The sequence below is a fragment of the Chamaea fasciata genome, unplaced genomic scaffold (assembly GCF_029207755.1).
Source record: "Chamaea fasciata isolate MVZ Bird 193981 ecotype frontalis unplaced genomic scaffold, bChaFas1.0.hap1 SCAF_3, whole genome shotgun sequence".
Lineage (NCBI taxonomy): Eukaryota > Metazoa > Chordata > Aves > Passeriformes > Sylviidae > Chamaea > Chamaea fasciata.
In genome coordinates this window covers 38,963,760-38,981,031 of record NW_027094088.1, presented here as the reverse complement: position 1 = coordinate 38,981,031, position 17,272 = coordinate 38,963,760, and positions in this window count along the sequence as shown.

Here is a 17,272-nt window from a genome sequence, read left to right as displayed (position 1 = left end):
ACAGAAGACATGACTGGCAGTTGTGTTTCTCAGCCTTGAGCTACTTCATCATTTATTGTGAAAAGATGATATTCAATAGCTTGTTTGCTCACTTGACTGGTTAAATACAATGTTGAGGCTGTTGTTGCCAGGGCCAAATTTTGGCACAGTGGTTTGAGCACCTGCTGGGTTTGACAAAACCCTTCTGAGTGACTTTCTTACTCATCATTTCTTAGTGGGGACTGCTAGGTTGGCTTTGTCAGGCAAAGATCTCTGTACCTAAGCATTCTTACACAGCTGCCTGCAGCCTTTACCTTCTTATCAACTTAACTTTCTGTTCAAGCATCACTCATCTTGTGTATTGTGCACCAAGGTCTCTCCTACATGGGTAACTGGTGTTGACGGCCTTCAGCAGCAATGGCAGATGAGTTCCTCCTTTGCCTGCTGCCATACATAGAACTTTGCTGTGCATAAAATCCTTGAAGTGTGACATCTCATAGCATCTGGGCAGCACTACACAACTGGGTCCCTAGCCCTGCCTGCTGGGGCCCTCAAGAGTGTGATGACAACCTGTCAGCTGAAAGACCAGATAGGAACACGAAGCAAGAACTACGAACTCCTGCCTTCATTTGAGTAGATACTGATATTGCTGGGAGGAAGAGGTACTGCCCTTTACTGTGCTGGCTTTTCTGTGCTTCCAGAGCTATAACTGGATCTTCAGACTGTCACTGACTTGCTTGTTTGCCTCTGAACCTGACAACAGATACTACATAGGTTGTGCTGGAGCAGGTAGCTACATCCACAGGTGTAGGGTTTCTGTGCACCTGTTTTGTGGCAGTTCTCATTCCTTTTTCCCCTTTACCTGCCACCTTTTGCTGAGCTGCCAAATGAAATTTCCACAGCAGAAGGTCCCTGTGTACCACCCTGTTTGGGCAATACAGAGGCTGTACCAGGGCTGCCTTTGAGGTTTTGGCTCTCAGGGCTCTTGTTGAGACCAGACCAGGCTCCTTATGCTTGGTGAGGGGCTGCACTACAGGACTGAGCTCTGCCTCAACAGACCCTGATGGGGACCTCCAGCCACCAGGAAGCCACTGCTCCCTGTGACACCCTGCACAATGGACCAGAACACTGAAGCTTCCAAGCTGGTACAGCCTCGTTTCAGGTGCCATGACAAGATCCTAATGTACTGTATTAGGTTTGGCTGGGGTAGAGATAATTTTCTTCACAGTGCTGGTATGGTTTGAATTTGTGCTGGAAACAGTGCTAATATCACAGGGATGTTTTTATCATTGCTGAGCAGGGCTTTGACAAAGACAAGGCCTTTTCTTCTTCTTATCCCACCCAACCAGTGAGTGGGCTGGATGTGCACAAGGAGTTGTGAGAGGACACCTCTAGGACAGAGGTGGCCTCTACTGACCACAGGGATATCCCATACTATGTGGCATTATGCTCTGCAGGTAAAGCTGGGAAAGAAGCAGGAAAAGGGTACATGTTGGAGTCACAGCATTTGTCTTCCCAAGTCACTGCTATATGTGATGGAGCCCTGCTCTCATGGGGTTGGATAAATACCTGCCTACCCTTGGAAAGTGATGAATTAATTCCTTGTTTTGCCTTGCTTGCATGCATGCAGCTTTTACTTTACCTACTAAAGTGTCTTCATCTCAGTCCACAAATTTTTCCACTTCACTCTTCTGATTCTCTCCCCCACCAGCAGGATGGAGCAGTGAGTGAGTGGCTGTGTGGTGCTTAATTGACAGCTGGGGTTAAAGCATGCTATGCACAAAGCTTAAAAATATGCCTGCTGGGTGGCTGTATAGATGTGTAAGTCCTCATGTTACGTGCATCCTTGTGGGTGTATGTGGTTTTCTGCTTAATGAGCTTGGCAAGGATTTCTGGAGTGGAGGGAAGGCAGAGAAGAAGAAGAGTTTGCCCTCCTTTGTACCATGTGGCACACTTTCCTCTTAAGTTAATTTTTCTAGCAAATTATTTGTAATTGCAGGGAACTGTGACACTTGGCAACAGAAAGAGTTATGTCTTATTGTGGCACATTGCAATAGACATTTAAAAGCCACAATATAATGAGCCTTGTATTTGTCAGAAGGTGGTGGGTAGTGTAGCGTAGTAACTAAGTAGGCTAAGTAACATGTAGGGAAGATGTTTTTATGGCAGTTCTGGAAAAAAAATTTGTGCTTTGCTTTCCTCTGTGGGTAACTGGACTTGGTGATTCAGGTTATATTTTCAAACACTAACCTGTTTCGAAGCACTTACATGTCTTTGACAGAAGATGGTAGGTCAGATCCTGAAGACTTCAAAATTCATTTGATTTCCAATATTTCCTTCCAACCAGTCTGGGCTTTTCATGTTGCCCATGATAAACCTGGAAATGTTTTAGGTTAGATACCATACAGCTAGGGAATTGTGCAGGTTTCTGCTTTCAAATGAAACACCACTAATAAATGAGAGTACTTTCAACATACGATGTGGCTTTTCAAAGGTCCCTAAAAGATTAAGGAGTATGTCAGGGGGTGAGTGCTGTGCCATTTTTCTTCCTTTCTGTGAGTTACAGCACATGCTGGGTTTTATCAGCTGTTTCACATGTTCTGATAGAGACAATACAAACAAGTGTTTCTAAATATGTGCTCGCAGCTCTTCCTTCTCTTCCTTCACTTGCAAACAATCTTGTCTTACTGGTTATTGTTTTACTCTGTGCTATTATGCCCTGTTTGTTTCCGTTTTTTTTGTTTGTTTTTTTGCCACCTTATCTGTCCCAAGAAATGGTACCTTTTTGTTTTATTACATAAACCAGGAATATTTCCAGGATATGTACAACTATGCTCTTGAACTTGTGACATTTAAAGGGCAATAGAATGCTAATGTGACTAATAAAACAGTAAAAATGGCTTTATATAAGTCAATGTGAAAATATCTCAACCTACCTTTTAAATGGACTAATTTAAACAACATTCATTCATAGGGTCATGGAAGGAGGCTGCAATACTTGGGTGATAAAGATAGAGCTAAGAAAACCAAAGCAAGCCTCTGTCATTCTCTTTTGTCACCTTTAAAAAAGATCCAGCCAACTTTTCCTACGATGGGGACTCCTTACCATTTATTTTCTGAAGATGATAATTCATAAGAGTAATGGACTGTATGTTTTTGTTTTGTTTTCATTCTGCTGTGAAAAATGTTATAACTTAAAAGCAATTTTATTGGATTTTTTTTACATTGATTTTTGGATTTTTCTTTGAACAGGTACAGTAAAGTTCCACATTTTATAGTTCAGTATTTCCAGCTAATACTATGAGGCCTATGACAACTATCTATTATACTTGCAGGTCAAATCCTTTCTGAACAATACTAAGGCTGTACTGATTTTAAATTTTAAATAAATATTAGCATGCAGCTGCTAAGTCGTGAAATTATGTGTATGGATTGAAATTGAAGAAAAGCACCCATAAGTAATATTTTTGACCTATCCTTTCCACCCTGACCAAGTTTTTCAGTCAACATGGAAAACCACCAAGATTTTTGGATTATTACAATAGTCAAAAGGCCTCAAATAGCAAGAACAATTTGTGTTTATGACCCACAGTAATTCTAAGGTATATTATAATTTTGAATACAATTGGTTTATTTGATTAAAGGTACACATAAGAAGGAAATTGGGGTTGAAAGTTGGGAGTGTCCCATGTTTGTGTGCTAAAGCTTTCTACTTGTAATAAAAGAATTATAGGTATTTTTTCTGTTTCTTTAGAAACAACATCATCAACAACAAACCCCAGTTACTCAGAGAGTAAGCAGATGCAGATCTTTATGACAGCTTAAAAGTACTCTTGACTAATTAACGTTAAAAGCTTATTAAAATATTGTTTCCTTTAATGTAAGTTATTCTTTCATCTTTTCCCGTAATGCATCACCTATTAAATTTTTGATGTGGAAAATTAGTGCTTCAGGTCTGAAGAGAGTGACAAGCATAGTGACAAGAATAATGTTCGAGTTATAATTTCAGGATTAATAATGCAGATTCGCCCGTCTTAGTGGAACAGAAATGTGGACACCTCATGAAAACTCCATGCTGTAAGTTAAGTCTTTTGATGCTTTCTTACACTTTGGAAAAGCTTTATTATGCCTCTTTTTCTGTCCCAGTACCTCAAGGTGCTCTGTCTTGTGTCTGTGTGCCCTATTCTTAATATTCTAGCTTAAGTGCTTCCTGCCACTGAGGGACCTTGTTTTGTTGGTGTCTTAGTTCTGGCCAGGACAGAGTTAAGTAGCTGGGTGTGGTGGTGCCCACTTGTAGTCCCAGCTGACAGGGAGGCTGAGCCCATCAGATCGCTTGAGCCCAGGAATCCTAATTCCCTTTTACAGTTTCTCCTAGGCTGCAGCATGCTGTGACATGCGGGCACAGCCAGGACTGTAATGTTATTCTGTACCATCCTATGCCATTGCCAGTGGTGGGGAAAAGGGACTCTGGCTTCCTGGAGGAAAGACATTCCTCTTCTGGTCAGGAGAAAGCATGGTGTGATGGGAAAGCTGCTTGGTATTTTTTGTGGGTTTTATGTGTAAATTGTGGACTTAAATGGTTTGTTATTAATATTGTAGTTGTTACTGTTCATTTTCTTTTCTCATTGCTGTTTCCAGTAAATTAATTGTTCTTGTCTCAACCTGTAACACCTTTTTTGTACCTCCAATTCTCAACTCCATCCCCAGAGCAGGAAGGGAAACGGGGAGTGGTAGCTCAGGATCTTTGAGCCTTATATGGACCTATTTGAGAACTCTGTGTGTGTGTATAAATAAATCCACATTATCAGGAGTGGTCTTCCTTCTTAAAAGACTAGTATTTATTTCTAAAAGGAATTTGATCCCATTGGTGATGTTGAGGACCTGTTCACTAAATTGTCATGTACAACGGCAATTGTAGGCATGCAGGCATTTTCTTGAAGAATTTTCTTCAAGTTGGAAACTGATTTTTTTTATAAAGCTAATGACTTAATACCGTTTTTCCCCCACTACAGTCATTTTGCCCAGTATCAGTTGAATAGGAATCCTTTCTTTTGCTGGACAAATGCCTCTTCTTAATTTCTCCCTTCTCCTTTTGATAGCTACATGCAGTTCTTTTTTTTCCTATTTCCCCTTGTCTCCAGCCTTTTTTCTGGGAATAGAAAGGACAGGGGAGAACGATTACCTTCTGCTCACTTTCAAGATTTAGGGCATTGTAGAAGACTTTATGGCAATCTGTTCTCCAGCTGAAAACAGCTGGTATAAACTCACTGTAAAAAGTGGTAATTTAAAGATTGCCTATACTTAGTGCTGAAGATTTTAAAATGCAGTAGAATTTTGCAGAACATCTTTATTGAACAAAATAAAACTAAAAAACTTGAATATTTTACAATAATATTTATCTAGGAAGACTGAATGTCATTCCCAATATGGTGCAACTCTACGACTGTAAAAGAAAGAAGTTTCCTCACTGTTGTATCATAGAAAGCAAAAACTTGTTCTGAATTCATGTGGGGCCCTGCAACTTAAATCCTACTTTTTAATGTCAAAACCAGTCATCTTAATCTCCCCTGACAAATCTTTTCCATGAAATTTGTTTTCTATCCATATGCTTTCTATCTTAGTATGCCACACACTTCTCACACCCACAGCTTCATGACGACAGTACGTCGTGCTGCAATCCCTTGAAAGACATTTTCATTTGGCTGCAATATTTCTGGTCATGTTAGATGCTTGGCTGCAATAAAATCAGGTCTGGACCATTCTGTGTTTTTGCTTTGCTGAAAATTTGCACAAGAACTTTTATTCTTCCTTTCCTATGGCAAAAGCTGCATATACCATGTCTTTAAAGAGGGTTACAAAGAGTGCTCAATATTAAGGACATAGCAGGGTGATAGTTACCTGCTTGTCATTGGCTGTGAACCTATGTGTTTTTGTGTCATGGAAGGGCCACTCTCCTCTACCTGTTACTCACATGTCTGACAAAAGCAAATTGCCAGCTCCAGAAACTTAGTGGGAAGGAAGATAGGGCCTTTTAGCCTTTGTTTATGTGGCTGCAGATACAACAGGGACAGGATGAACTCAGTAATAATTAATGAGTGACTTAGTGTTTTTCCTGTGGATTTTAGCTGCCTGATCTTAATACTGCCTTGAGTCTTATGTCATAAAGAAGTACAGCTGGTTATTAGTTACTCAGTAGCTATTTTTTATTCTGTGTAGCCAATATTAATTGGTTCAAAATCATAATATAAATGGATGATTATTCATTGTGGCAAAACCTTTGCTTGAAACCTATTGAATCTTTCAAAATACTTCAGAAATTTAGGAACTGTGGATGATATTGATCTTCCAAAGGAGTAGGCTAATTTTATTAATTTCTTATGTGTCACTAAATCTTTCAAAGCTAGATGGTGTCAATAGAGGTGTAATAGTTCAACTTTAAAATTTGGACACTAAAGCCTCAGGACTTAAACTAAAACAAAGTAGTGTTATACTTAAACCATATTGTTTTGTCTGACTGTGGTAAGAATCTGTAAGTCTGAGAACCCCTATAAGGAGTGTGTATGCCAACAAGGCAGTGGTTTAGAAAAAAAGACAGTGGTTGGCAAGGACTGCTGGGCTGGAGGAGCAACAAGTGCATTTCTATGAAAGCAGTTTCTGGCTCCCAGCCCAGCAAAGTTCAACAGGATCCAGGCTGAGCCTTGGACTGATAACTGCTTTGCATTTCCTTTTTTCCCTTACCAGTCAAGGTGCACATTTCATTTACTGAAGTCACTCAGGGAGGAAGACAGCAATAAAGTGTGACAGTTTAGGAACCTGCTCAATTATATACTGTTTCTTCTAGAAAATCACATTATGAAATTTAGCTGCTTTTCTGACCCTAGAAACAGGTGGACCCTTTCAGTCAGTTTTGCAAATCTTTGCTGAAACAGGGATGGGAGTCTCTAGCTTCCTACCTACAGTGTAAGTTTTGTGGAAGACTGGAGGTGTAGTTTGGAATTGAGGACAGGAAGTGATGGCCTGGGTAGAAAACATGAAACTTGTAGGAAGACAGGCTTTTCTGGATCTAATGTTCATGAAATAACATGCTGGTTTCTATTAAATGTGACAGTTTATGAATATTCATAGCTGCTTAAAGTTCCTCAAATAAAAAATATTTTAAGGGATATTTATTATTTTTGCATTTCAGTACTGCCTTGTTAAAATTACTAATATGTTTTTTACTCAACATTGCTTATGAGTTGTGCTCTAAACCTTAATTAAAAGACAGTTATTCAGCTTGGCTCATATTCAGCCATACTCCAAAGATAACCTATGCTACAGATTACAGTTCATCTTTTTTTTTTTTTCTTTTGTTCTGCTAGAAAATTTGCATCTCATAGATACTTTACTTTTTAGCAGTGAGGTTCATGTAATAGTAACTCTCTTCCACTGTCTCACTTGTCACTCTATGCTTCTCTTAATCAAAACGCTTGTGTCTCTCTGGAATTTTCTAGTTGGTAGTAAACCTTGAAAGGGTAAGGGATATATTTTTGTTATACATCACCTAATATAGAGAGGAAGTAAGGGAAAACTTACTACTTTGAAGTCCTCCTGATTGCTCCAAATGATTGAAATTAATTGCTGTCAGGCTTAAGAGGTGATAAAGCAGTACTCCCTTTTTGCTCTTTTATTCTTGACCATGTGAACTTCTCAGATGAGCTTTTTGCAATGCATAAGGGCTGCTTTTTTATTTGCTTGTTTTTGTTTTTCCTAATAGTTCAGTTCTTTCTGAGTGCATCTCTGCCTTTTTATTTGCTTAAGGTATACTTAAAGCTTATTTTTTTAGTTATGTTTATTATGCATTAAAGTAACTTAGGAGTACCCACTACTGAGGCAAAATTCAGGTTGTACCCTAGAAAAGGCATCCAAGCATGATGAAAACTGTTGCTGTCCTCAGATAATGTCAGCATTCAGATAATTTCTTTCAGTCTGATGAGAGAGAATAGTACATTTAGGACAAGTAATACAGCCCAAAAATACTTTTTTAAAAAAATAAATATTTTTTTCTATATAATTTTAGAGTCAGACATAAATGTTTCCAAAAGTAAAGTGAACTAACTTTCTGCATGTACAGTTATCAGAAACTTTGGTTTTTGCAAAAAAAAAAAAAAAAATACTTGAAGATTAACTTTTTTCCTGCCATTCCCCAGAAGACTAAAGCAGATAAATGAGAAGAAGTGTTATGTGTGTAGCAATTAGTCTTTAGGTTATAGTAGGGGAAGGGCTCACTTTAACCAAGTTAAATAAAACTAGAACTGGAGAAATTCTTGGTGCCAGTCTTGTAGAGTTTGGGATTCCAGCCCACTGGGACAAAAGATCACTTTTGATACTTTTGATGCAAATACTTTATAAGCAAGCATCATCTGTGCCACATTGTAGATATCTGCAGAAGTGCAAATTCAATTTTTTTATGTCAAGTCATATGAAGTAACTGTGATAAAAGACCTACCCAAGCTTTCAAGCTCGGAAGGAAAAGAAAGATTTTCTTTCTTAAGAAGCTTATGATGCAAAGAATAAGAATTTTTAATATAAATGTTATGCGAGTGCACTTAAAATAGGAAACCAACCCTCTGAATAAACAAGAAAGCATAAGGCTTTGTGAAGGTTTGAGTAGTACCAGATGTAAAAAAAGAATAATACAGAAACATTCGACAACCCCCAAAATGCTAAATGGTGGATAAACTGTCAAGTATGAATGTGTGATCTAGGTTAGACAAGATAAAGGAAAAGGTGACAGAGTCAAAGCCAAATTCAAGTTTTATTAAAAAGAAAACAATGCCATTGGATGCTGTGAATTGCAATGATATTCTTAGGAAACATGAACTGAAAATTCACTTTGTAGAGGCACCATACTGCAGCTTTCACAGCCAGTGTTTCATTGGCTCCCTTTAATGACCTTAAGACCCCAAAATAGTTCATAAGGCAGTGTTGGTACTTAGACTTTATTTCGAAAAGGGATTTACTTGAGCATCAATAAACTTGTTAAGAAATTTTCTGTCTTTGATTAGAAAGGACTTTGAGACATCATCTGTTTCTCCTCTCTGACCTGACACAGAGCCGAAAGTATTTATCTACCCTTGGTTGAAAGGTTGTAGTGATGTAGAATCCACGGCCTTACTTTGCAGACTAATTTATCACTTGATTATTACTGTAGTTAGAGGTTTTTCCATACTCCCTGACCTAATATTTTTTGACTGCAAGTATTTCTATTTGACGTGGTCACAGTGAGCACAGGAGATCTTTGCTCTTTTCCTTAATATGGGAAGAAAGACTTATCTACTCAGTGACTGGAATACTTTTTCCATGCCCTTTTTGCTGTTCTCTTTCTCTTTCACCCTCTTCTCTTTCTCTCTCTAGAGAGAAAACATCTTTGTCTTTCCTAACAATGTATATCACCAAATTTCCAAATCCAAAGTTATTTTCACTGTAGTCTTCTGCACCTCACTTCTGTTTTGTTTCCTCAGGACTGGACTCTGGGCAGCATCCAACCAAAACTTCACAAGTGCCAAGCACAGAAAATGAAGGTGTTATATGTACTGGGTATATTAAGATAGTGCAAGGGCCTGTTAGTATTTGAACCACTTATGCGTCACTAATTATTTCCCTTTTTGTGTTTGTGGATTTAGCTATTTCTTCCCAGATCTAAACATGTATCTTTTTATTATATTTTTTTTCTTATTAGGATGGTGTGGGAGCATTGAGGGGAAGGAGAACTACCTTTCACCTTGTGGAAACCTGGCAGGTGCCCCTCGACACCAATGAGGAAGTAATCAAGAAGAGTCAAGACTCTTCACAGAGGTGGGAGGATGACAGACTATGGATATGAGTGGAAATAAAAACAGTTGAGCCTGAACACAAGAGTAAACTTTTTCAAAGTGAGGACAGTAGAACAGATTGCCTTTGGCAGGTTGTGACTGCAGTTTCTACTGTCTCCATACTTGTTTTTGGCCAGTCAGGTCTTGAAAACCTTTTTGAGAAGCCTGGTCTGATCCTTTGTGCAGAAAGTTAGACTAAAGATCTCTTGATGTCCCTTTCAATTTAAATTTTTCTGTAATTGTTTCTGTGATTCTCAAAGGGGCTGACTTGATATCTGAGATGCTAACAATCCTTTTCAGAAGGGGACTGGACTAAATTAAACATAATTTTAGTTCATGTTAAATCGTTACTGAAAACACCGAGTAGTCCTGGATTCACTGCAGATCCCTTCAAATCCCATTTGAGACTTAAAATTCTGACTTAGGATGTGAGCGTGGTTTTAAAATCAGGTATTCATGCATTGACATTTCCTTTGAATTGTATTTTCCTGATGTGAGAATATCATGTAGGTATGAGAAAAAGTTTAGGTAGATAACATAAATGTCATATCTGTGTCTTTCTCCTTATCATCTAGGCAAATGATCCTAATAAATATGCCAAATTAAGCAAGCATAATATAATTTATCATTGTCTTATTATTGCTTTTTATTAGCCTATTGTCTTCTTGGTCATAGTAACCACTAATTTAAGTATTTCTTGCTGGTATTTTCCTAAGCACAGGCAAAAACTCAATACATATTAGAATGCTATTTTAGACTGACACTGCTGGTGCTGCTTTGGTTTTCTCTGAGAGACACTTTTGTCCTCTGAATTGTTAGGGATGGCTTTCACGAGTTCCTGAAATTCTTTAGGGTGAGCTTTGTCAGGGCTAGCTATATTGAAAATATCTATCTTGCCTCCATACTTCTATGTCCTTTGCTTATTCTGGTCCATGTTCCTCTCTCCTTTATTATCCATTGTGTCATTCTAATGAAAGGATGGAAATTTCAGTATTTCAGTCTTATCTGTGTCATACATAATTTATTGTTCTTCCAAAGTATAGGTACGTGTATTTTTTATATTTTTTTTCTCTTATATTCATTAAATATATAGAAGTGTTTCTGATCCAATCAGTGAACTTTTCCTTGAAACCTTTTATGTTCCTTGCCAGCTGTAACTCATTTTGTGTATTACTCTTTCAATTTTTTTTTTCCCCTGAGCTGTGTTACTTCCTCATTCATTCTTGGTCAAATGTTCTTGTTTCCACTTTTTGTGTTTCCCACCTAATTTTCATGCTATTTTAAATGTTAAGAGTGAGACACAAGACAGGGACTAAAAAGAATTGGTAAAAAAAAATCTGCAAAATAAAGATTTACACATACTCATGTGCATCATCCTCCCTGAATGATCTGACAACTAGGATAAACTCCATCTGTCTTTCAAGGTTGCTGGAAATATCAAGATGATTTGAGTGTATACAGTGGCACATACAGAGGGGGTTGGGTCATAATGCCTAGGTCACCAAGAACTCCTTTTTTCCACCCCAAAGGATATGCATGATCAATCTGGAATCAAAGTCTCTCTCTGGAAACCCAAAGGGGTCATATTCCAGTCAAACTTGACCAAGTCTTTCAGAGATCATAGAATTAATTGCAGTAACAGCTAAATTAAATTGCAGTTGCCATTTGGTTTGATTGCAGTTAAATTAAATGCTGTCCAAATAGCAAAAGGAAACAATGAGAATACAAGCCATTCCCAACAGATCTTGGGAAAAAAATAGGAAATAACCTTTCCACTGCAAATCATACAAACAGCCTCCTTATTGCAGGGTTCTCTGTAGACTTCTGGGAACTGACAGACTTCTTAGAACAGTTACGGATAAAGAAATAAAATATTTGGTCAGAAATGGAGTGCCAAACAGTACCAATTGAGATAATGAACCTCAGTGTATTCATAGCTAGTCTGTGCAATTTACTGTAAAATTGAAATTGAGCCATACCTTACTGCCATAAAACAACAACCTCTCACCACTGCTGAACTGAGTTAAAACTGTTAAGGATTTGTAAAAGAAAGTTGTCAAAAACCAAAGTATTATTTATATATACATGGCAAATCACTTTGGAAATGAGAAGAAATGTTACCAAAAGCCAGTTTCATCTGCAACTTAGCAGAGTGCAGGATACCACATTTTTCAGACATGCAAGGGCTGGAAAGAGTTACAGGCAAAATAGTACAAAAGACCAAATCTTGATGCTGCTTCTAATACACTTTCATGAACTACAGCTGGTCAGATTCAAAATGGTTCTTTGGGGCAAGTCAGATGTTAATTGGGAGCTGGTATCCATTTATTATATAAGCTACCATTCATGTTAACATCAAATAAGTTAAAATACACGTTTACTTAAAGGACAGCTATAATGGACCATCAGAAGTGCAGTAGGAATGTAGTTTTGAAGGCAGTGAAAACTAAACTCTACTGTGACTTAAGAAGCAGGAGGCAGATGGAATAGGTCAGCAGGTTGTCATTAGACATCCATACAGATTTGCAAAATACCATAGAACTAGAATAACACAGGAGATAAAAAGGAGTATCCTGCCAACTCATGAAACCTCTTGCTCCAACAAAACCATTTAAACAAAACCGTTTAAACTGTTCAACAAATTGCAATGCCAGTTGGTTTTATGTTGTGTTAGTCAGACACCTGAGGAGTGATGAAGAAATAAAATTATTACAATGCATATAGTTTTGTTTCTCCAGAGTAATTTATATCACCATACCATCTTATGGCTCTATACATCTAAAAAAGGTTTGAAAAGCATCATTTTAAAGACTGTATAGTCCTATCTAACATGTGAAGGACCAGTAACTTCTAATTATGAAGAAAAAATAATGCATTCCTTCTGTATCCTGGCAGCCTGAGACTGTAAATTTTTTTAAACTCTTCACATGAATAGTGAAAATTTTAAATCTATGTAGCAAAATTATTAATATGTAATTAGGCCAGGTATTTGTGTTTATTTATACTGCCTTGAATAATTGTGACAAAAGTAGTGTTCTGGTGGCTAGGCCCTCAGTAGGGGCATTGTGCTGTGCTGTGATCACATCTTTATATACAAGCTGATGTCTAGGAAGTGCTTAGTAAGAGGGGACAGTCAGTGGAGGAAAGAATAAATCCTGAGCATTGCAGTGAGTTGCCTGTCACTTGTTTATGTGTGAATGCTGAACACTGCCTGTGCCATGCTTTGAATGCTTGGCTGCTTTGCCAGTTTTGAAGCCTGATCAGAGTCTGGGGTGCATCCACATGGGATGGAGAGCTTTTCTCCCTGTCTCAGGTTTAACATCACTGCTGGCTTATTCCAGGGAGGCTCATGCTTGAGATCCATATGCAAGTCTAGTTATTTTTATGCTCCCTGAGACTCCACCATTGTGCTGATGCTGGTGCATACAAGCTCAGTTTTCAGTCTGGCTGTGTGCAGCTGGATACTGGTATTGTATTTGCCAGCATTGTGTAAACCCCATCCATTTGCTGAAGTCGTCCAAGATAATTATACTTTTAAATCTACAGGGCTGCTGCCAAACCATGCACTCACAAAAGGCAGATGCTGTGAATTTTCCATGGAGCTCTGCAGCAAATCCACCATGTGCAGAAGGGGAGTGAGGTGCATTATAAAACTTCCCCCTTGTCTTTTATAATACAGGAAGGGTTTAATTAGACATAAATGAGTTTGATCAATGAATCATTAACTTCCATTAAACTTTAAGTAGATTGCCTGACCCAGCTACTTCATTCTGAATTTAATCTGGTATACACTTGATAATTAGAGTTAAAGGGACAAGGGCTGGAGGCAATCCTTCTCAATCCTTCACATAAAATGGAGTTGAGTCAGCTAATAAGTTAATTTTATAGTCAGTGTGTAAGGACAGAATTGGCCGTAAAATGTAATTTTCCTAGAAAAACGGATCAGGAAGCAGACTGTCACTTTGTTTTGCTTTCAGAATTACCTCAGGAATTACCTGCCTGGGGTCTTCAAAGCCTTCACAAATCCCATCCTCCTCAGCACAGCAGCATGGAGGATTAGATTTCATGAATACAGTCAGAAACCAGGTGGCAAGGCAGGAAATCTCACGTCTTTGTGAGAATGCTGGTGTAGCTCTCCCTGTGGTTGAAAAAAATTGTTCTGCCTTGTCTAGATCCATGGGCTGGGGAAGGAGTGACAGAATGGAGCTTTCTGAAAACTTCCAACCTTAGGAAAGCCTTTGATCTGCTGACTTTGCCAGCACCTGCATCCAGAACAGCAACTGGCATTTCTTATGTGTTTTTTTTACCATTTGGAAATGGCAGGCTTGGTGGCTTGGGTGACTCTGCATGGCCCTATGCTGTGCAGTAGGGATGGATTCTTGGGAGGTATGAAGTTCATACATGAAATGTTTCAATTATCAAAGTTGACCTAAAGAACCAGAGGTTTTCTACTTGTCTTCTAGAGAGAAGTGTGTTCTTTTTGTCCTTCCTCAGAGCCATGATACTTCGCTTTCTGGGTTCCAATTAGGTTATCCTGAGGGATACTGGATGATTCAAAGTGGACTCCCTTTGCCTTGTTTAGTATTTGCCTTATTCACTCTGAAATATGAGTACTGAGGACAGAACATATGAGCCTGTTTTGAGTCGGATGCTGTGGAAACAGAAGTTAATTGTGCTGACACTGGGGTAACAAGGGCTGTTGTGGTGGGCAGTCCTGCTGGTGGTATGTGTGGCTGCTCACAAAATGCATATTTAATGAATGAGAATATTGCCCATAGATGGACACAAAACCATTTGAGGAAAGAATTCTTTGAAACCCAGAGCTACTCAGCCTGATGTAAACACCATGACCAGTGCTAAAGAGTGATAAAGGAGAGGGCTGGCACACCACCTCTCCCTCTGGCCTTTGTACTTTTTGATAAGGGTATTACCACAGTGGACCACTGAAGCCAGGAAGGAGTTAAGAATGGGATTTCTTTTGGAGTGTAGTTACAAGATTGCTCCTGAGAAATGTAGCATTGCTTGGACAGAAGCTCTTTTTGTGCACAACTAGAAGCAGGTATTTTCTTACCTGTAAAGGACTGCAGGCACAACTAAAAGTGGTGATGCAGAACCTCTAGGTTTTGGACTTAGACTCTTTTAATGTCAGACAGGTTCCAAAAGGACTTTAATATTTGGCCTATGCCTTTCCCATTCCTTCAGTCTCGGCCTTGATTCAGTGTTCCTGAATGCCCTGTGAGTGCTGCAGCCTGGAGTTGCTGAGAAGTTGCTCTGGGACTGTAATGACCTGTGAAATGACAGTCCTGGGGCTGGGTTTTTGTGGTATGCCTTTACTGCTGCTCTGAGATATACGAGGGCAAAAGTAGCAGCTGATTAGCTACCTATTTACGGAGGCTTGTCCGTTCTCTGTAGTCAGGCTGAGGGAACCTGAATTAGGGGTTGCTGAGTTAAGGTCATGCAGGCAACTTTAGTACTGCCATTTTGAGAATTTTGAATGCTGGATTATTTGTCCTTAGTGGCATTATTTTTAAAGTATTTTATGTGGCTGTGATTTTGTATATTTAGGTCAGACAATTGCTAGGGATGTTCTCTTCGTCTAAAATCCACTGATCTATTGTTTTTAAGAGCACTGCCATTATGCAGAGGGGAATCCTCCTAGAGCTGATGAAGACATCTAAAAAAAGTCCCTTCCCAGTGTTTTAATGATGTTGTTGATAAATGCTTGCTGGTATGCCATTATTTGTATTTCAAATTCTCCACAGCCAGACTCCCATTATAAATGACAATAGCTGCTGGGGTTTAGTAGCAGAGAGCTGCGAGTGCCCTGTTCCCACAGTGCCTGGCTCACCTTCAGCCCAAGTCAACACTGACCAGCATTAATTGCTGCTGACTGTTTTATGTTGCCTGTTTAATGTGTGGTGTTTGGTTCCAGGTTTCTGTAAAATAAAATTGCCAGTGCAGCCTTTTATCAAAAAATGTTTTTTTCTATCAAAAACACTTAACTTTTGCTCCAGTAAATGGTGACTTCTGGTCATTTGTTTTTTTTGGATTTCCTTGTGAGATCTTTCCAGAAGGATATTTGATGCTCACTTTGAAGAATGTCATAAGGAACCTCCACTGATGGCGACCATTTTGGGATATACTGAGCTAGAAGAATGAAAGCTTAATTCCCATCAGTGAAGAATTGCTCTTACCAGTGCTCACAAGGTTATGCATGTGAGTTGCTGTTTGCCATTGGCAATAAGGGATTTACAGCCTGGCTTTCTGGGAATTGAGAAACTTATTCTCTCCAGGGTGCTTCATCCTGAACCTATTTACAAGCATTTAAAAGTCAATTCAAGTGATAAAATCTGTTATTTATTTTGAAGGAAACATGTTTTAAGGCATCAAAACTGCTTCATTATTTGAAAATACATTTAGAATACACACACGCTTTCCACAGAGCTTAAAAGACAAATTTCAAGTAAGAAAAGCCTTCCTAGCAGGTGGTGGATAAACATTTTATGTTTCCAGTAGAAGACGGGCTTGTCTCTTGCTGCTGTAAGCAGTCTGAACAGATAGTTGTTTACAAAAAAGATGCAGAAGCGTTTGCTACCAGCCAAGCTTGACAATCAGCTACATCTGTCAGAATGTGAGTAAGGAATTTCAAAGGTCTGTCAATAAAAATAAGCTTTTCTTAACTATATTTGACTTTCCTTAACTATTTTTCATCCTATCATCTCTAAATTATCCACTTTGTCTCATAAAACTCCTCCAGTTGAGTTCATGGCTTTTTTTTTCCTTCTGAGCCTACAAAGAGAGGTTTTCCCAAGTGATTTTCTCAAAATAGTCTCTGCCAGAGAAATGCAAACCCACCCTCACCTGAAGCTACTACTATATGGATCTCCATGGCAGTCCTATCCAGCTGGTCTAGAGCTGTGCAGCCTAGGGAATGCTAAACTTTGAATTGTGTCCACTAAATTGAATTGTGTCCACTTCAGACAGAACCCTCAGAGATTTTGGTTGCTGAATTTTATCTGAGTGTGTATGAACTGTGACATTTTGATGTATTTTAAGCAACCAGACTTCGGCAGTCTTTCATAAGGATAGCAAAAAGTACTTTTTTGACCCAAAGCAGAACCTGTCAAAATTTTTAAGATTCGTTTGAGTAATGTATTTCAGTTTGTCATTTCAGAAATTGCTGTATCATTTTGACTGAATTTTTCCACAAGGCTTTAGCCTCCAAATGGTATTAGTAGGGGAAACTGGTGTAAGTACTATCAAAGAGGAACCAACTGAAAAAAACAAACAAAAGAAGACAAAAAAACCCCCCCAAACAACAAAAAATTTAAAAATATTTAAAAATTTAAAAAACCCCACCAAAAACCTAAACAAACAAACAAACAAAAAAAAAACCAGAAAAAAACTCCCAAAACCCAAAATCACCAAAAAAGAAAAAT